Source organism: Accipiter gentilis, chromosome 12 (genome assembly GCF_929443795.1).
Source record: "Accipiter gentilis chromosome 12, bAccGen1.1, whole genome shotgun sequence".
NCBI classification, from domain to species: domain Eukaryota; kingdom Metazoa; phylum Chordata; class Aves; order Accipitriformes; family Accipitridae; genus Astur; species Astur gentilis.
In genome coordinates this window covers 21,678,418-21,699,587 of record NC_064891.1, presented here as the reverse complement: position 1 = coordinate 21,699,587, position 21,170 = coordinate 21,678,418, and positions in this window count along the sequence as shown.

The window sequence follows — 21,170 nt, the reverse complement described above, 5'->3', positions numbered from 1 at the left end:
TGGCGGCTACTAAGCCACAAAAACGAGGTGGTGAACAGCAGTAGTGGGACAACTGGCTTTCTGGGTGTAGTCACTTTTTTGCAGAGGAGGAAGCATTTTATTCCCACATGAACAGGAAGGAGTAAGGACAAGAGTGGGTGCATAAACATACAGTAGATATCAGACTACAGGAACCATCCAGGAAAATCTGCATTAGTTGTTTGGAGGGAATCCACACCATCTCTTGGGGACCTTTAGAAGAAAGCAGCCTGACAGAGAATCCTGCCTGACTGCACCACTGCTGTTTCATTCTCTCCAGTCCTTCCTTTTCTGTTCCCTCCCACCCATAAATTTACTTGTCTGCCCAAGAAGGCTGCAAAGTTGGGAGATGTGAGATCTGTCTGCAAGAGGGAGGTCAATAATAAATAAAAAAAGTGACCAACCAAACCCTTTTCTAGCCTGACCATACCAATTCAGGCAGTTCAGCATGCTGTACATCACATACAGGGAGAATAGTGCAGCATGGAAATATCACTGACTCAACTGTGATGGATTGCTCTAACATGCACTCTGACCTTTTGCATGGAAGAAATCTCCCTTCAGCATTCACAGCTTGTTTCTTTGAAATGAAACAGTGAATCCCATGAAAACCGACTGTTTTCTCCAACAAAATTGCCATTCACATGTAGGTGATGCAACAGAAAAATTTCTTGTAATAACCTCAAAATAGTAATATTAATACTGACCTTTTCTTTTAGTTGCTGCTGTGTTCCAAATGAAAAAAAAAAAAAAAAAAAAAAAAAAAAAGTGATGAGATAGTGATGATAGTAGAGTACTGAATGTGCTCAGTATAAAACACTACTTTTCTGTTCCCTAGTAAGACCCTTCCCTGAAAGTCAAGTATTTAATCTCATCCTCTCTTTGCAGCTCTGGAGGCCAAGCATGTGGTGTAATGATAGTGTTTTTTCTGTACAGATGGCATGACAGGCTGTGTAAGACAAATATTCCAAACCTTCTTTTCGAACACAGGAGCAAGTTTACTATGACAGTATGCATGTGCATTACTGTTTACTGGCTAGTAGCATCATTGGATGTAGTGATAATACAGATGGGTGAACTGCCCATAAAATGGGGAAGTTGCATCAGATTAAGGCTAGAGTTCAACTTGCATTTTTATCTTTTGGCAGCAGCACTGAGACAAACCCCTGCTTCCTCTCTCTGTCCTCCACCAGCCTGGCAAATGACGGTCTAGTAGCACATATGAAGAGTCAAGGCAGACATTGAAGTAGTGAGGACTGCTTAATAGCCTGAAGAACATAGCTACTGAATGTGTAACTAAATCCCATGCCTGAATGTTGTAGGTCCAATTTAGGGGCCTTGACAGTTGTGATGACAATTTATGTATGAATTGTGTCATTAAAGATTTGTTGGATATGTAGTTCATCCACTCCTTGTGGAAAGAAAAAAAATGTGGTGAAATTGTGTAACACTACTCATCCTGGGTTTTGGCCATTGCTGTTTCTTCTGAAGAGTGTGAGCTATAGGCTCTATGAATGAGCAAGCCCATCTGTTTCATCCTGCTCTTTAATACCCAGTCTAGCTTAGCGAGTGTTGTTTCAAGCAGCTGGCAATTAAACTGTACCAGTCTGCAGTAGTTTTGAGTGATGGTGTCATGATCTCATGCCACATGCATGTTGATGTAATTTTATTTTTTTTTCCAATCAACTGTTCTCCTGTAAAGCTATGTCAGTGATCACAGAGGAGTGGGACAGCAATGGAAAGGAAGCAATAGAGACTGGAGGGCGGTGCTTTTTAAAAATGCTAGTCCCTTCTGTTCAGAGTAACAGAGCTTGTGTATCAAGGTAATGCATCACTCAGTGACTGGCCAGAGAAACATTCCATTAGCTTATAACTGAATGGAGAAACTATTGCAATAATTTCACATCTTTACTTCACAAAGTAAAGAATACAAGTGTACTCTTAATGCCCTCTTTATTTGGCCTGTTAAGAAAAGCATAGTCTGTCAATCAAGAAAAAAGCTTCCAATTGTGTAGCCTGTTAGAATCATTTCATTAATAACATGTGTTTACTACTGGGAGAAGCAGACTCAGTGTGCTAAGATTTTGTTTGTCAGTCAGTCATTGGAACCCCACTGTTAATCGCATACAATGGTTTGTGGTTATGCCACAATTTAACCCAGGTTTAAAAATACAAACTAGAGCCTTGGTGGTCTGCTGAGAGCAGTGAGTGAAGCAAAGGTATTGGTTGAACCTGCCTTGTGGGCTGCTGGCTTGGAGTACTGTACGAGCTAATCAAATTTATTAACTTGAGTCATGACTAGAATGCATACACTGGTGAGTGTGGGTGGGTGCACCCAGGTTAGACTACATTTTGGCTGCATTCTGCAAGGAGGAAGAAAAGCAACTCTTTGGCCTCCTTTTCACAAAGACAAATTGGAAACAGATATCAACTAGATTTTGGGATCTCTGGCAGTCTAATAAGAAAAAGGTATTTTTTTGTTGTGGCTTTTATTTATTGATGTAGGGAATGGCTTAGAAAAAATTGAAGGAGTTTCAAAACTGAATAGCGATGGCATTTGATGCACATGTGTCATTGTCTTATCAAATTGCCCCCTGCATGCCGTTTTAATAGTAATATTAGAGCCAGAATCTCTGACTCCACAGTAACGAGGGCTGAGTGTGATTGCCAGAAAAGGGAGAGGCATTTGGCTACTAAGAAAAAGAATACTGGAGAGATGGTTGTGTATCTTTATATGAATCTTGACCTTCTGGCGAAGATAGAAAGAGACATAGCGAATAAACCATCTTTCTTAATTATAGCTAGAATATGGTAAGCTAAAAATCCTGTTTACCGCAGCACTGTGGAAAGTATCATTCATAACTGCAAGACTTGTAATACTCTGAGAAGAATATATTCATCTCCAGAGAGAATTATATCCATTTCTCCACATTACTTTACAGCCCAAGACATTTTGTAGGAACCTCTTCCAGATTTAGAGCAATGTAAGAGATATTTTTAAATGGCAACTTTAGGATAAAATAAATCCCATGCATTCTTATTCAAACAAAATTGCATTAGCCTTAATTGGTTTATTCTATATAAATATTTCATAGTTTCATTTATCCTAATCACAGAAATTATAACTGGCCAAATTGCTGTAATTTTGAAATGCCTCAACAGATTCATTCATGAAAGTAGTGAAAAATTTATAATCATTTTAAATTTATATGGAATTGGTTTTTTTCATGTTTCTGATGTTTAGGTTATTAATATGCATTATCTCCTCACTGTTATCTTTTCTTACTAAGAAATTAAATGGGTTGAGCTGTGCTGAAGATACTTGTACTAATGAAAGCATTAAGCTTGAAAATTTTTGTATATTCAGGGCAGGGTTAGATTTAACTCTTAACTAACAGTGAGCTGAGGCCATCCTTTGCTCATCAGATCATATTCCACGGAGAATCCTTCCTCTTTGCCCTCCTGCCCCATCTCTACCACTCACAATGTACTCCACAATATACTTTTTTTCTGGTTTTATGGGAGCTTGATGGGACAGCACAGCATCTGTAACTGCTTAAACTGTGGCAAGGAAGCAGAAGACAAGTGCTAATAAGAGGTGAAGAGGTGAAGACTGAAACGTCCTTACACCCAACCATAAATCTGCACCTACTATAACTATTAAAGTCAGTGGGAATATTGTATGTGGAGGCCTTTTGGGATAAGACTACTATAAACATCTCCTCCCTCCCAATAACAGTGAATTACCTTTTAAAAAAGTCTGGCGCTTGGAACTTATTTGCATTTTGTCTGCATTACATCTGACTGTCCTTTCAAAGGATATTTAATTGATTTTTCTGTGTTGTAAAGGTTCTTGTATAGCAGCAAACCAGTTCAGTGGCAATATGCAGGTAAGTTTCAGACTTGTGTTGTACTGTAAGTATTTTTGAAGGACTGTTTTTAGCAAAATGGGGAAGAAGATTCTATGCGTTAATTCATTTTCAGAGATGTAATACTGCTTATATGTCCCATTCTACTTTCCATATTTAAATTAATTGGACTTAGGTCCATCATGGCCTAGCCTGGCATGATGAGATGAAATGTAGTAGTAGCAACTCCAAGTTAGAAGTCAGTCAAGCATGCACATCTACTGACTGCAGTATACTTTGCAAACCGGCTGTCATGGGCAACATCACTAGTGCAGGATGATAGGACTGATGTTTGAGAAATTCTGTGACTGTCATGAGAGTTAGCAATGGTACTTAGATATCATGAGACTTTATTCATCAGTTCTTGAATAAAAGCCCCATAGTTGAAAACAGATGTCTTGCTGGTGAGCAATATACATGATCTCTGATACCCATTCCACCAGGGTCACTCATTCTTTCCACAACATATGTTGACCATTCCTTTCCTTTTCTTGTAAACAGTATTAAACCATGACTGAGGCAGCGGCTTGTAAGCAACTGCAGCTAATGTCAAATTGAGGAATTTCTGTATTTTAGATCCAACGTACCTCTGTCCAGTCATGAAATTCCCATTGTTTCTCTACTCAGGATCTATCTTCTGTTTTAGAGAATGTTCTAAATTAAAACAGGAGGGAGGTTGAGAAAGAGAAAGGAAAGAAAGATCATATAGGCTTAGCTAGACTTGGAAAAACGTGGGTGTATTAATCACCACTACCCTTGGCACTTGAGCTGTGTCCATACTGCAAAAAACCACAGTCTTAACTTGGACTGACTGACTGACTGAGGTGAACTAAACCATGAAAATAACAACAACAAAAAACAATCAACAAGGACCCAAAAAGCAGGAAATATTTTAACCAAATTCACATCTCAAGTTCAGCCCCAGCCACTTTATAGGCTCTAAGTTTTTTCAGTTCTTCTGTAGGTTTATGTGGTAGGTGCAGTCCATTACTGTAAATGGCAGTCTGTCTTATGGTCAGAACTGTATAGTCTATGAGTTTGCATTTTTCAGCAATTTATGTTTTTCTTTCCTGTTTTCACACGTTCACTTTTTTTAGAAAAAACAAAATAATGCTTTGTGACTGCAAATGTCTTAAGTTGGCACATTGTTAACACTTGGAAAATCACGTGTTGCTGACAATGTGTACCGCTAAAAGATGCAAATGAATGTGTGCTTATCCTCAGCTGTAATTGTAGACAAGGATAAAACATGTTCACTTATACGGTAGAATGTATGGCAGGTTGGTGCTCTGTGCATATTATCTTCCTCTGCACATGAAGAGCATGGGCTCAACTTCAGATATTGTTGTCACCTATTGATACAGCAGGTTTTATTCTAGTCTGCACAGACATGTCCTTTAGAGATGTTTGATATCAAGGAATATTAATTATGAGACATTAAACATTACTGTTACAGATCATACTTCTGGGAGTTTTTTATGTTTGTGTTTTAGAAGCTGAGCACATCTCCAGTGTCATAGAATTCACATGAAATGAATTCTCTTAGTTGTGTGTCATAACTTGGCTTTTGATAGTGCTAGATTAAAAAACAACATCAAGTACTAATAGGGAAAGACAGCCTTTCCTTCCTTTCACACTACACCATTAAAGCCTTCATTGCCCAGAAGTCCAAGGAACTCTGATCTCCACTCAGACATATGCGCGTCTTTTAGAGAGGTAACAGTTCTGAGGACCCTTTCTCCCCTGTGAGGTGAAAAGGATTAAAAATGGTGTGGGGTTCTGGCTGCGTAGCAAGGTGAAGGTTCAGACCATTCAAGTCTGCTTCAGCACCCTCCTCTACATGAGAAGTTACCCAACAAATTTTGGTAAGGAAAAGTTGCCACTATAGATTTACCAGTTGTTCATATAGCTTTGTAGACTTGCTTCTATCAGCAGCTGTATCAAATGCTCTAGAGGAATTGTCTGGAAGCTCACCTTACATACTTATATATACTCTGTGTGTGTATGTATACATATACTTTTTTTTTTTTTTTAATACACATACATGTATGTATGTATATAGAAAACTCAATGGAGAATTTTTACTTAAATACTAGGCAGTTAGCAGCTGCCATACGCTCTCACTCTAATGTGACTGTGAATAATACAAGCGTTTCTAATCTTTCTAATATCTTTTGCCAAACACAAAACAAATAACATATTTCAGGTTGCCTTGTAAAAGAAAAGAGAGTGAAATCCTTTGGCTGAAAGGCATGTCAAAGCAAATATATTTAGTGGGTTCTTAAATGAAATTGGGTGGGGGAAATGGCAAGCATAGTTACTCTGTGGTGTTAAACTCTGTATTAGTGTAAACAGGAGTTTGGTTTTGGTGGTTTTTTCCCCCCATTTGACTCTTAGATTTGTCCTTTGTTTTGCACGTTGTATTAATTTTGTAGTTAGTGTTCCTGGAAAAACAGTGGAATGTACAGAATTTGGATTCCGTCACCAGAAAAACTATGGGTCAAGGAAGTCATTCTCCCAAAGCTGTGAATATCTGCTTGTGTGGATATGACCAAAAAAAAAAAGTTTATCAGGACCAGTCTGATGCAAAAAGTAGTTACCAACAGCTGCAGGGACAGATTTGCGTATGACACTTAGTACAAAAGATCCATGTTTCATTTGAAACATCATTCAATTGAAAGTGGCCTACTTCTAGGGCTTCAGGAGCAGCTACCATGGTCTTTTTCTTCCACATTTGATGACATTCCCCATTTCTGAGTTTCAAGCTTTGAATTTTAGGGCCAGGGATGAAAAAAGGCAAAAAATTCTCTATTTTTAAAAAAATGAATCCATATTGGTTTTATGTTTATCATCTACTCTGCATTTCAGCAAGAACATTTTAATGTAAGGTCCATTCAGAGAACGGGCGAAAAGGCTCCAAAACTCAGCCAGGTGTGGAATGACAAAAAATTACAGGGTCTATATGACCTGAGGTGTTCTTGCTGTTTTGAACGTTCTGCGGTTCAAGACTCAGATCTACATTTGTCATAGAATTTAGCATTATGTGTATATTTATATATAATTTTACTCATGCTAATTGGATAAACAAGGAATTTGGAATACAAAGGGAATAAGAGAATCTAGCCGTGCAACATCTGAAAGTTGGGTTAGCACAGCAACACATGGATGTACATAAGTGCCTGCCAACTTTCATTTTCTCATTATTTCAGTCTATTGCCAGTAACAGAACTTCCCTGACTTGGGATTTACGGTCATGCATGTGGAAGGGTTCTTCACCACTTAATGCCTCTTTCAGCTCACCTCTAGGATGGGCATCCTCTATGCCTAGGAAAGACAGGCTGGTGCACTACTGAAGGACTTGTCCTTTGATTAAAGAGAGCTAGCAGACTCATCCAGTTTTGCCTCTAAATTGTTAATGTGTCCCTGTTCTGTTTAACATGGAGAGAAATAACAAGGCAGTTGGTTGCCACAGAGCATATGGCATATTTAAATGGGACCTGCTGAGGCTTTGGTACATAGGAAGTTCACTTTTATTGGAGATGTATAAATGCTCTGTGGCCCATACAACGACTCAGATATGTTAGAGTACATGTCAGGGGTAAAATGCTTATGCAGATTTTGCTCCAACTACCTTTCCCTTGTGTCAAAACAATTTGCCTTAGATAGAAAGGTGGTTCCATGCTGGCCCTATAGCCCCAGTCTGTACTAGGAGTTTGCACACACAGAGTAATGTTTGACTAATAATTCTAATTTATAAACCATCAACAATCCTAAAAACAGATTAGCCAGCGAGGACTTTTTGTGACAAATACCATGGCAGTTTTCCATGCCGAACCACATAAAAGGACTCTGGGTCAGAAAAATGCATTCATTTAGGATCAAGTCTAGCAGAAGTCCCACGATTGCCAATGGAACAAGAATAACACCCCTGTTGCCAGACTTTTTCTAGGCAGTGGGTGGCCATGGATAGAGTGCTGTCCCTTCCCCCACCAACATAGTCTCTGTGTTACAAGTTGATTTCTGTTGAAGTCCAGCAACTACACAGTCTCAGGATAGCTGGCTATCAGCCTGTACTTGCATTCCTGCCTTGACTGCAGGGGCTCTGACAGCAAAGGTAACCGTGATGGTTAACTTCACTCCTGGTATGGCACAAGTCTGGTGGAAAACCTTAACAACTTTGGAAACTCATGCTGAGGTGCATGAATAAAGCACGCAGGGAGCTCTAAGCCACCACTGTCACCTCCCTGATGCTGCAAGGCTATGTGCTCAGGTCTCAAGTCTAAGCAATTTATGTGTGCCAGAAGTTACCCTGACTTAGTCAGAAAGCCAGAGCTCTTAAGAAACACGAGCAGCCAGGTTCCTCTGAGCCAGTGTGGCAATGAGTGCAGCCTCTTTTCTTTGAGCACAGACCTGGACCCAGGTGAGGGGAGCTCCTTACAAGCTATAGGGAGAGCCACAAATGCCCAAGTAAAGTACCTTAGTCTGCAGGATCAGTGCAAAGCAGGTAGAGCAAGGCTAAGGACCTGAGAAACACATTGATCCTCTGTGGAAACCGGTGAGGCTTTCAGCTACTTAGAGGAAAGAATCAGAAAACTGATGCCCATCTGTTGTGTTCACCAACCTGAACATATATTGTCCTAATCAGAATGCTGTTTTCCAGCTGAACAGAGCTTTCGCGTCAAGCAGAGATTTTTAGGAAAAAAAAACAAACAACCAAAACAAGCCAGCACAACAACTGAATAATTGAAATAGAAACATAATTTTGGAAGGCGATGAAAGTTAAGAAAATGGGAAGGGACCAGAGGCATGAATTATTATATTTGCCAGGTCCAATATTTACTTCCTCTAGTTCCGGAGCTATATGATGGGTGGACTAAGGTAAATGAGTCTTATTTATAGTAGATTTATAAATACAGAAGAGCTTTTCCAGGACCTTCATATATTCACCAAATATGAAAACTGTAATAAATTATTACAGTAAAAATGTCAGAAGCTTCCCAGAGATCAGCAAAGAAAAAAATCCTTGGTTCTTCAAACCCAGCTACATAGCCCCATCTCATATGCTAATACCCTTACCCTCCGCTGAGAGCCATATCCACAAAGGCATGGGATGAGCTTAGTAGCATATCCTGAATATCAACACCAGTGGATGTTTTACGTTAAAGGGGAAATTTGAGGCCCACTCTCAGGTCTTTTGATGCCAACTTCTGTCTTTCATGGGCATATTCATAAAATACATGCTGCAGTGAAGACTTTTCAGTCAAACTAATTCAGACTTTCGCCAAAAGGCTTCGTCCCATTTGTCCCTTCCTGTGTTTGCTATCTTATGCCAGCACCAGGATTTATGCTGATACAACACACACTTCTCTGACTACAGGGTACAGGCAACAGAGAAGTCATCCAGGTGAAAGCTAACTTGTTGTTGTTGTTGTAAAGTGATTGCAGAACTGTATCTCATAATCTAATATCTCACTCCCTTTCTTCACTGGTACCAGCCTTTTTATGAACGCACTAAGTAAAAAAATAGCATTTGTTTAAATAAGTCCAGTTCAGATTTACTGGACAAATACTGTGGGCAGCGAAGACCGTATCTGATGCATATTGATGCTGCGTTGCGCGGATGGGTTGGCCAAAGGAAGCCGGAAGCAATTAGGTTTGCCCCATGGTGAATTCCCCATGCAAGCACAGTTCTTGGCAATTGCTGGTGCTTCATCCTGCTTCCCGTGTGCACTGGTCCTGGTATAAGAGATACCTTGTCTTACACACAGGCATGGAAGTATAGTAGGTATGCCACATTATGCCCCGCTTACACTCAGCTGGCATTGCTGTGGGCTAGTGAGAGAAGGGGGAGGAGGAGAAGGGAAAAAAGCCCATGAGCAGAAGCTCACAAGAAAAGGCCCTCCACCAAAGTTCTGAGTCCCAGATCTGCTGCCTGACTCACAAAGCTTCGCACAACCCCTTGATAGTCTTCCCTGCTGAGCTGAGCTGTCTTCCCTGCTTACCTTTGATCATTAGTAGTGCATTAACTTGTATATTGCAGTATTCTTATTTTGTGTCTTGCTAATTACAAGGATGTGTAAGATGTGGGCTAGATTCACACGTGCTCTCACATTCCTTTCAGAAGCATGTAGAAAAATCAGAACATAGCCAGAAGTCTTAATCTAGTTTGATTTTTCTTTTCATTAACACTATCTAGGAGTTGAAATACGTAGGGTATTGTAACCAAAGTTTATAGCACTGCATTTAACTACACCTTTCACACAGCTCGTAAAACAGATTTCCAATAGCTGTAATTTTAAATTTGTCTCCTTGGATGCAGTGGAAAATATGACTTTCATGCTTTTCTGTATGTTTACAGCATCATAAATAACACACAGATCTGAAGTGTTTTAAGTACATCAATATGCTATTTTAAACAAAGTAGTGAAAATATGTAGAATATAGTGTCCAGTTGTTTTTACTTCTTTCAAGGGTAAGATTTCTCCTGCCTGCCTAATTTTTAACTTTGCGTGACTTCAAAAATTCTTTCTGTACTGCACCTCAAAGTAAAAGGAGTTCAAAGTTAGATGAAACCTAGGTGAAGAAAGCAAGCATGAAAAAAGCCTGTGTGGTATTGCTGCTTACTGCAGGTTTCAGGGTTTATAGAGTTGCAATAGACTTCACCAAAATTTCAATCTGTGATAGGTTTAATATCCAAAATCTTATGAAATCTTTTGACAAACAATCTTTGAGTTGATATTTAACATAGGAATAACTTTCGATGCACCAAGAAGACTTTCTGTTAGGTAGTAGTGTTTGATTATATTCAGTCTCTGTAATTGCAGTAGTATGTTTATTAGAGTGTACCAGTTCAACGCTTTTATAGGACGAATCATTACTAAAAAAACCCGCTTCTTATTTAGGATTATATTGGTATCGTGCATTATGTAAATAGCTGATAGACTGTACAAACTTGATGGTTGTTAAATTTAACTACTGATCTGATAAAAAATATTTTAAGCAAATATCCATCTTTCAGACGTTAAAAGCTGGATATATTTTCTCTAAGGAATGGCTGTGCTCTAGCACAGATTTCTGAGCATTTCTGAGCCTCTTCACATGCAAGAGGACTTGGGGTATTTTGTCATAAGCGTCACTCATAGAAATGGAAAGTCCTGAATGTATTAAAAGATGGTGTGGTCTCTTAGTCAAAAAAACGCAACTGGTGTTCTTGAATGTTCTGCTTCAGTGAACCCTTCACATGCCACACATGGAACCAGTAAAGGAGCACTGTTTCTTTCTTGAAATGGGCCATGCTGTTTCGTTTGAAACAACATGTGTTTCTGCTGGGTGTTCTGTGGTTCTGTCTCAACAACATTACTCAGAGCTCAAATACAGCAGGTATCAGCCAAGGAACTCTCAAGTATCAGAGGGACAAATAAATCATATTTTCAGGAGACACCCATCCCGTTCAAATAGATACACAGCTACGTATCAGAGACATATTGAGCTTGAAAGAAATAGTTTAATCTTCTCGCTTTTCCAAAAATCGAGATGACAAAGGACTTCCAGTAACAACTTAAATGAAAGTCACAGGAGAGGGATTGAGGCTGCTCTCTGTATTGCTGAAGGTCATAAAAAAAACGAATCCCTTTCCCCGTGTCTGTACCACTGGTGACCTCTAGTGCCCAAGGAAGAGAACAGGTATTCAAAGTTTCTCCAAAGCATTTCTTTGCCAGAACATGAAATACAGTAGCGTCCTTTTCTTCAGTGCTAAAAATTCTGACATCGGCTTTCAGTTCGCAATATTTTAAATGCAAAGTAATAATATAGAAACATAGTGTATTAGGGTAAGCAAAAGGATTTATGCTAATTGTAAGACTACAGAAAATTACTTATTTGTAAAAATGAATACTGTGGAAGAATATTCACATTTGGATCATCTGTTTCAGGCGTTTGTCACTCTGTGAAAAGGAACCAAACCTACATTGGAGATGTCATGCTTCAGCCAGTGCAGACTACAATGCAGAGGCTCAAGATGGCCTGCAAGCCATGCATGAGGCTTAAGTAGGTAACATTGTTATTAGCCAGTAGGAATTTAGCTGAGAAAATGGCCTGCCTGAGTACCCACTCAAAGATCACAATGGTTCAGAGCTTGAGATTTTAGTTATTGTGACCTTTCTTTTAATATAGCACACTGTGACATGAGATCAGGCTGTTGTTTCCTATGGGAAGGCATAAAGATAGGAAAACGTATCTCATATATTTCCTTCACAACAATATTGTCAAATGGAGATCAAACTGTGAAGCAGTTCTGAACTCCACAGCTATCCTGTCATCTATGGAAGCGATGGGCAGTTACAAGGGTACAGGAACTCCATGTCACTTAGGTAAAGTGCCTTGGTAGATCTAACTTCTAAAGGATGTATGGATATCTTCCTTGAAGTGGATCTCTGTATGTCACTCAGACTTTAGTAATGAGAAATTTTCTTTGGCTAATGTTAGCTTGGTGATGTGCAAATAACATGTTTAACAGTGTTAACAGAAGTGTTATGCTCTGAGAGAAGCATACTAGAGAGAAGTAGTAGAAAATTATATATAGACAAGTTATGCATTAATACTTTGTAGATATGTATTGTAATAGAAACAAGATAAAGTACAGAAATTATGCTTACAGCAGGGCTGGGAATCTCAGATCTCTCCTTCCAAGACTGTACCCTAACCAACAGCAAGAAGAGTTCTGCTCTCACATCCTGCCTGCCATTCTTAGGCACTTTGTGCACTGTAATCCAGTTTTAAAAGAAAGACTCACAGTAGTCTCCTTGTTGGTGGTAAAGGACACTGGCAATGTGGACGTGAGTCTTCTCATATTGACAAAGGAATTGAATCTCTGAGTGCTCTGAAACGTAATCTGTTACAGAAGAGGTGGACAGTTGCCCTCTTTTCTGATGACGTTTTAAAAGAGAAGGATCCTGTAATGGATTCTTAACTGAGAATCCTGGGCGAATGAAGGCATCTTCCTGCAGCACTATGTCAAGTGTCTGAGCCACAGAGAGGCTCAGCACTGCAGTGTCGCGGACAGCCGTTACTGTTGCAGCATGAACATTTCCTACCAGATAGTAGCACAGAGGTCAGCATGCAAGCTCTGTAGGTTGCCACTCCGCCTTGCCATCATCTCACTCGTCACTGCACAGACATCTGGTGCAGAGTTCTGGTGTTTTCTCCAGAGATCAGATGCCCTAAAACTCTTAGCTGTTGCAGTTGTTTATTGGGTCTGTCTTGAGAGGGCTAATGGCCTAGGGTCAAAGAACTTTAGCACTATAGTTATTGAACATTTGTTGAGTAAAAGCATGTGTATGTATGTGTGAGAGAGAGAAAAAGAGAGTGTGGGAAGAAAAGGAGGTGTGTACAGAAGCTAGTCTTCCCTGTAATATAAACTATGCCAAATCCACTTACACATAGAGAGACATAACTGCAATTTTAAAATCGGTGTGTTCGGTGGCAAAACCAATTACATGACTTCATTTCTGACGTAATTTGATGACTGTGGGCAGTGAACACAAGCCACCTAGCTACAACTTCTTAAGCTTTCTGCAGCTTATATAAGAACTTAACAGGACACTAAATTACAGTAGCTGACTGTATACAAAGTACAGGAAAACTTTGGAATGGGGAAATTTTTATTTTAATAAAGGCATAGGAAACAGCTTGAATCTTAATTTAAGCATGAGCAGAACATTCTTGAGGTAAATATTTTTATCCTGTTGGCTGTCTAGCAGTGGTCCTCTGACTAGGGTCTCTAAGGTGGTAGCAATCCAGAGCGCTGTGCGCATTGCCCGAGGAACACAAGAGGCACCCTTTCAGAAGCAGTACAGAGGTACAACTTACTACCAATGCATATTGATTCATGTGTCACAGAAAGGGAAGCGCATTGCCGTAGTTAGCCCCTTTGCCCCTGAGAGCCTGTTCATCATCCCTGCTTGTAACACACAATTTGCCTGTCATGCCTGACATAAGCCAATGAAGATGAAAACTGCATCAGTCCCTATTTTTCAGGAGAGTCTGTGAAAAAAGAAATTTGGGGATTATTGATCTATCATAGTAGATTCTCCTGCTTATTCTTACAGCAGTTTATTACTAGGCTTCCTGTAGGGTCTTGATTCAGTTGCCCACCATGTGTAGTGCCATTTGGCATGTCTTACAGTACCCTAATACTTGAGAAGGCACATATCTGCCATATGTCCCATGTCATACCGAGCAGCCATATACAGCTGAATTTGAAGCTTGGGAACTTAGTTTGAGGGATAAGTCACTGTTATAAATTTAAAAAAAAAGTTTCACTGAAAAATGGTACTCAGGTAGTAAATGTGCACCACTGGTGTTTTAAAGAAAGCCAATGCACTGCTCTGGTGGGGGCACCACTGTTCAAGCACCTGGAGGCTGTGGGTACCTTAGACCTATTCTGGTAATGGCAGCCTCTTCCAAGGATTCAGAGGGGATATTTGCTGCCTTTAAGATTGTGTTAGTGACTGGATCATCCATTGTCTGAGCCAGAAGGAGAGTAAAAGTCACAAGACGACTCATTATGAGTGTAAGGATATAAGATCTAGTAGTTCTAGAACTTTTCTTTTATATATTTTCAGCTAGAATCCAATTTCCTTCTAAGTGCAGTTTGACAAAAAAAGCAAGTAAAAATGAACCATTTTAGGGGACACAGAAAATGGGTCAGTCAATATTCTCAAACAGCGAAAAAAATTAGGTTTCTAAGTAAGTATGTTCAGACTATATTTACTTACATTAAAATGTATAGCTATCCTCCTGCTTGACCAGAAAGATGGAGGTATTCAATTATATCAATTAGCAAGGTAAAATAAGATAAACTTCAGATAAAATTTCCTTCTTCTTATTTTAAATAATAATTAAAATTTGTAACTTAAATCAGTCTTGTCTGAGCTGCATTCAGTAAACCACTGGTTAGCAGAAGGAGCATGTTATGGAGTATAATTCCTGCTCTGCTCCTTTGTGGCTCAGAGCAATACAGACCCAGTGCTGGCCTCTGAAGACCAGGGTAAGCACACACAGAAGCATCCTTTCAGGGGGTCTTTGTCACATTTTAGTCTTCTGAATAACTAAGTGTACCTGAAAATTTGAAACAACAGCTCTCAGGCCATCAAGAGCTATGTAGGCTTGCTAAATGTTGTTTTTGTTATTCCATTCCACTTATACAATTGAGAAAAACAAATCAGGCACAACACCCCGATTTTGAATAGGTTAACTTTAAGAATGTTGCAGCCATCAGGAAAATGAAATGCTTTACTCTCTAAACATTCCGACTAAACATCTGGGAAATCTTAGCTTAAAAATAGTGCAGCAGGCACAATGGAAAATCCTTGAGAGTGATGACAGCTCTAATTTCACATGTATTTATAATCCTGCACTTCGTTTATTTTCTTGGGATTTCTGAATTTGACAGAGACAGATATCTGAACATAACTGACATGCTAGTTGTCAGCCTCTCCTTAAAATGTGTGGTCAATAGATCAAGGGAACTAAAACACAAGGGGCTCAATGTTATTCTCTGTTACAAAATGCAGAAAGGATGAAGCATTTTATAGTTCCTGAGTGAAATGCTCATATGTGAAAAAATAAATAGCTGACAGTCTCTCACTTCAGCAACTTGTATATGGTGCTGAATTCAAACTACTACCTGCAGTCTATGAACGAAGGACTATGCCACTGTAAAACAAACATGGAAGCACGAAAATGAGAGCTGTTGCTACAGGAGGCAAACTTTCATCTGGTTTAGAAGTTAGTTTTTCACCAGGCCTGTGAAAGATCCTCCTGCAATAAATGGGATCATTTTGTGGAATAACGTAGAGGGAATTTAATTCAATATACAGATCAATCTTGTCTGGTCCTGTAGGCGTTATGGGAAATCCATAGTTTTGGCAGGTAGGAGAAACACGACAGACCTAAATGAAACAAAAAGTGCTTTGAGACAGAGATTTTGTATTATACATGTCTGCAGTTTCTAGCATAAAGAGGACGGTTTCTTCAAATTAAACAACATTTGGTACGCTAGTACAGACAGCTGGGTCAATGACTTAATGTAAAAGGCCAACATGTTACTTTTAATTCAAAAGGCAAAGATAATAGGATGAATTTTGAAGTTCTCCAAATATGAGGTGGAAGACAGCAGTGATTTCTGCTTGCTGTCCATAATACTGAGACTTCTTGTGTGGTGTCATAATTATGCCAAGGTCAGCAGGAAGAAGAATGAACTACTTACCTCCATGTCCTATATCCACTGGGCGCTGCATAAACCTTTGAGAGAGAACCTACTGGTAAGTCGCTGCAGATCAGACTAGGCAAAATTTCTTCCACATGTGACAACAATGTTGCTCGTTAACAACTGAGATTCAAGAAGTCTGCTCTGTTCAGTTATCTCAGTTGTGGGTGATGGCATTGTGTAACAAGAATACTGTACAAGTCAGGAACAAATGGCCACTAGCTTTGTGAAAACCTGCAAAAGACAGATCCTGGCAGCTCATTCCTCAGGGGGATAAGTTCTGTTTCCTCAGTGGACTAATTTTGAGGAAGATTCAGCAGGTCTATCCACGGAGCTTCTCTTCAGCCTCTCTTGGAAAAAGAACCGTAACTGTGGGTGTATGTGTATATATGTATGGGGACCAGAAAAAGAGACTGGTAGACTACAAAGTGTATGACAATCTGCAGCAGTAATGATTCTGAATCACCTTATAGGAAATGTCTTGTTACAAATGTCTGTTGGTTTAGGAGGTTTGCCATATGTTATTTTATAAGTAAGTAGAAGCTGTCTTGGGAATAGATCGTTAAATGTAATACAGTTTCTAATTTAATGGTTATTATTTTTCCCAAGCATAATTTTCTGTTCATACCAATCTGCTACTTTGTATCATTCACAGCTCCCAGTCACGAAAATCAATGTGTGTGACACATGATGCAAAACCTGCTATTTGCAATCATGTGATACTTAAGAAGTTTCTAAATATATGGAGGGTTCTGCACTATTGAAAATAGTAACAAAAAAATTCTGTAAGTAGAACCTAACCTGCTATGTAGGATGCAAAGCAGTGCTGATAACACTGAGTGATGTGAGTGATTCCTAGTGAATTCTTTTTTTTTAAATTAACTTCAAGAGGTCTGTTTAGAAGATGGAAGGAATGACGCATTGATTTGTTTTGACATAACATAGCATTACCATGAGGTACAGGGCAAATAAGAGAGGTTTTTTCAATTTACAACTTGGACTTTCCTGTTGGCAATATTAATCTGCAAAAATCCAAAATTTTAGAACTTCAGGCTGTATGTTTTTTAAATGCTGTAACAGGCCATTGAATGATCACATGACACTGAAGTCACTGGAAAAATCTTTAGCTCTTCAGACATTTTGCAAGTTACTTCAAGAGGATCATTTCATACTATTCTCCAGTACTTGTTGTCAGGAACATTTTTTTACCAAAAGACAGTTGATTTTTTACAGCATACAGGAGCCAGCTTCTTTATCCACAAATTTGGAGACAAGCTTTCTGTCCCATAGAGCTAGAAGATTTCATTTAATGTTAAATACAATTACTTCTATAGGCTAAGAGGCTGTAGAAAGAGAAGGGGCAACTTTTATAGTAGTAAGATACTATGCTTCATTGCTTTTTGTTCTTCATACTTAATCATACTCTTACCTTTTACAGTTGTTCCTGAGGGGCAGTAGCTAATGCAACTCCACTGATGTTAATGGCTGATCATTTTTGTACATGCTGGCAATACGTCAACCGCTGCAGATAACTCTTTATTACTTATGATTAATGTACTTATGTGAAGAGTTGCTAAGTGTACTGATTTGAGTTCTTCCTTGCATTACCTGAGCTCAATTGTACCTTCACCTGGTGGCCTGCATTCACCTGAACCTCAGGATGATGAGACTTGCTGCCACCATGAATATGGTCTATTTTCTTGGCTAGTTATTCCTCTGTTGCCTGTATCTATATTTGCTGTCACTTCAGAAATTTTGAGGTGCCTGTATTTGAATGTGTGAGGAGAAGAGAATTACTTCACATGAGAATATGGAGTTGAGAAGGATTGGAGAAGGGTTCCAGATATTTAGACAATTTACTAGGGAGAACTGGGCTCACAAAATGCTTCTTAATTTTGCAGTTTCAGCAAAGTTGTTTACAGGTGTCTTTCTGAATTTTCTCTCCCAGTTCCACTTTGTTTCTTAAATCACTGTGTTTTGTCATACCGTGCATCTATTACTGCTGTGGCACTTTTTAAAATTAGAAGACTGGATTCACTCTGGCGTTCTTGCTAGCAGTGGCAATGACAGCAGATTTCAGAAGATGTGCAAGATATGGCAACGAGAGTAGAGAGATTGACAGGTGTGAAGATTAAGAGCATTCTATAGAGAATATGGTGTCTAAGAGAGATGGAGGAATTGAAAGAAGGATCAAGATCATAAAATCACACTAGAAGCAAAATTCACCTCTTCAGCAGTCAATAACCAGTCAATGACAATTCCACTGACATTTTGGCTGTTGATTTTCTGTGGAGAAGATCTGTATATGATGCCACCTCAGGGGAGACTCAAATTCCCTGCAAGGAAGAAAGGAAAATACATTAACGGCCTGTCTCTCAGTACTTCGTCTCTGCACTTGAAACAGAATTACGGTTGAATCTGAACTCACTGGCCTGGGTTCAGGTCAAATGAGTCCTAAACACTCATTCAGGCACCTGTGCCTGAATCCAGATGTCTATAGACTATGTGTCTGGTATATAGGGTCAGAAGTGTAAGGCTCAAGCATTTCTTAAGCAAGCATTGTTTCCCAGTCAAGCATCTGTACAGTGCCCACAGCATGGCAGTGCACATTCTGGTAGACCGTGTGGAATCATATGGTGTCCATCAAGTATTTTTTTAGACCAACAACCCATAAAAACTACTGCCCACTTTTTTAATAAAAAAATTGTCAGTTAGATTAATTACTGTTTCTATGATTTCTACTGAGAATAAATAGAATTTGGCAGACATGGCCAAATTCATATATAAATAACTTCTACAAAACAAAGCAATTCTATTTGATTTGCTGTAGGTTTTGTATTGTGTTTGATTTCAGAGATATGTGACTTAAGTTTAAGCACCTTACTTTGTTTTCTAAATGTTGAGTGCCACAAATGCAGCTGTACAGTATTGCTGACCCAGACATCCCAGGATTTCAAGGCTCTCTTCAGCCTCCAGACAACAAAGGGATGGAAATCTGGGAAATATGCCTTCTCAGTTAAAACTTTTAAACTTGTTTCTTGCATATAATACACCCGGGAACTCAAAAAATCCTGGTTGTGGGGCTACCTATCATCAGGCTGCTTATGAGCTTGACTTCTGTGCATTCCCGTGTCCAAAAGAATCCACATGTATGTCTGTCATGAAGTGGCAAACTCTTGGACCACAGCTTTCCAGGCAGGCAGAAATTCAATGGTTTTCCATCAGAGATATTTCAGAACTGAACCATCCCTAAAACTATTTCAAAATCAAAATATTCTAATGAAAACACATTGTAGGGCTTTTTTCCCAAACAATTCTAGTAGGAGCAAACAAAGCGAGTCTCAAAACTTTGGAGAGGAGCTAATAGGGAAAGGACCTGTACCTGTGGCATAACATCTAATTGGTTGCTGCAAAGTATGAGGAGAAATGAAGATGCGGTAGCCACCAGCTATATAATTACCTGGCCATCTAACTGGCATTGTTTATTAGAAACTGAACTCTCCAAAGCCAGAGTGTAAGAGCAAGTAGTTAGAAAAAACATATATACACACACACGTGTATGTATATATCTCTTTTCCCTTTTCTAACACTGTGTAGAACTTTCATCATTGAGCAAAGTGTAGGTGATCTAGTAGGCATGATGTTTACGGGATATAAATTTGGTACAATGCACAGTGATCCTAAAGTATTAAATATATTTGTCCTTTAAACTTTTGACCTCTGTAAAAAGGTGGAACTATCTTTCCTGTATACACTGCTTCATCCCCAGTCCTTCTGTCTGAAAGTGCTTCTGAAAGGCAAAGAAGTAATTCAGGAAAGGTCATGAAATAATAGGGATCAGTACTCCCTGATAAGTCAGGTCACCTAGATGAGGAGTCTTTCCTAAAGAGGAGGTCTGGGATTTTTGGTACCATTTTATAAAGTGTACATTGGAAAGAGATTTTGTCAGTACTGAGACGTTTTTATCAGGGACCAGTGGGCTTGAGGGTTTTACACTTCAAGCCAGGAGAAATGGAAGCACCATCAATACAGAACTGACCTTTATGGGTTACAGAGCTCCTCTGTGGTCCAAAGGAAGCTTTCTGTTATGTTTAGTTGCAAATGAGCATCCTACACTTTTGGTATAGCCTCTTCCTCTCCTGTGTGTAGGTGCATTCATTATTTGTACCTTTTCCCTCCTCAGTGTTTACAGGTGAGTGTCTGAATGTAGAAAAGATAGGCAGAATAGACAGCTTTTAGGCAAGTTAACTAGATGGTCAGGCTTCAGGCAAAAGAGGCCAGTCTTTCCTAGGATCCATCTGAAGGGATGGACAGGCTTTGGCACTTCAGAAATTCACAATGCCTTTTGGGGGGGTCTCCCTCTGAATTGCCTCTTTCCATTGGCTGTAGAAGAAGCTGTGGTTCTCCCTTGTGTACTGAATCTGCATGATTTCATTTTTTGGTGTACGTAGGAGATGCATGAAGATATTAATTCCTTACTCCAGTAAAAGTGTTCATAAGATATTATTAGAAGGGACAGAAAACATAATTGTTCTTGGAGATATTCTTCAAAGAAAGTCTGAGAAGAAAATGTCTGTTACACAATAATTTGGCAGCAGTCTTTGAAAGAAAAAGGATGCATTTTGAGAGTGCTTTCTTGTGCTGGTTAGCAATAGACTTGGAAGGCAGAAAACTCTGTGCCAGCATCTGTTACTGCAAAGGTCTGCTATGACCTGATAAAGAAATGCACTGAAAAAAAGCTGTTAATGTAACATTGTTGCAAGCTTTATGCTGTCTTGTGGAATGGAGATGTCTGTCCAAGTATTTGTTACTCCTGTTTGCTTGGGTTTAGTACTATTTGGCAATTTATTCATATAGAGACACTGTAAACAGTTGTGGGGGTTTTTGTTAGTATTTGGTGAGACAGCAACTTGTCAATCCTGAAGGTCTAACTGGTAGGTTTTTCATGTGTGGAGTTTCATGGCTGAGGAACATCC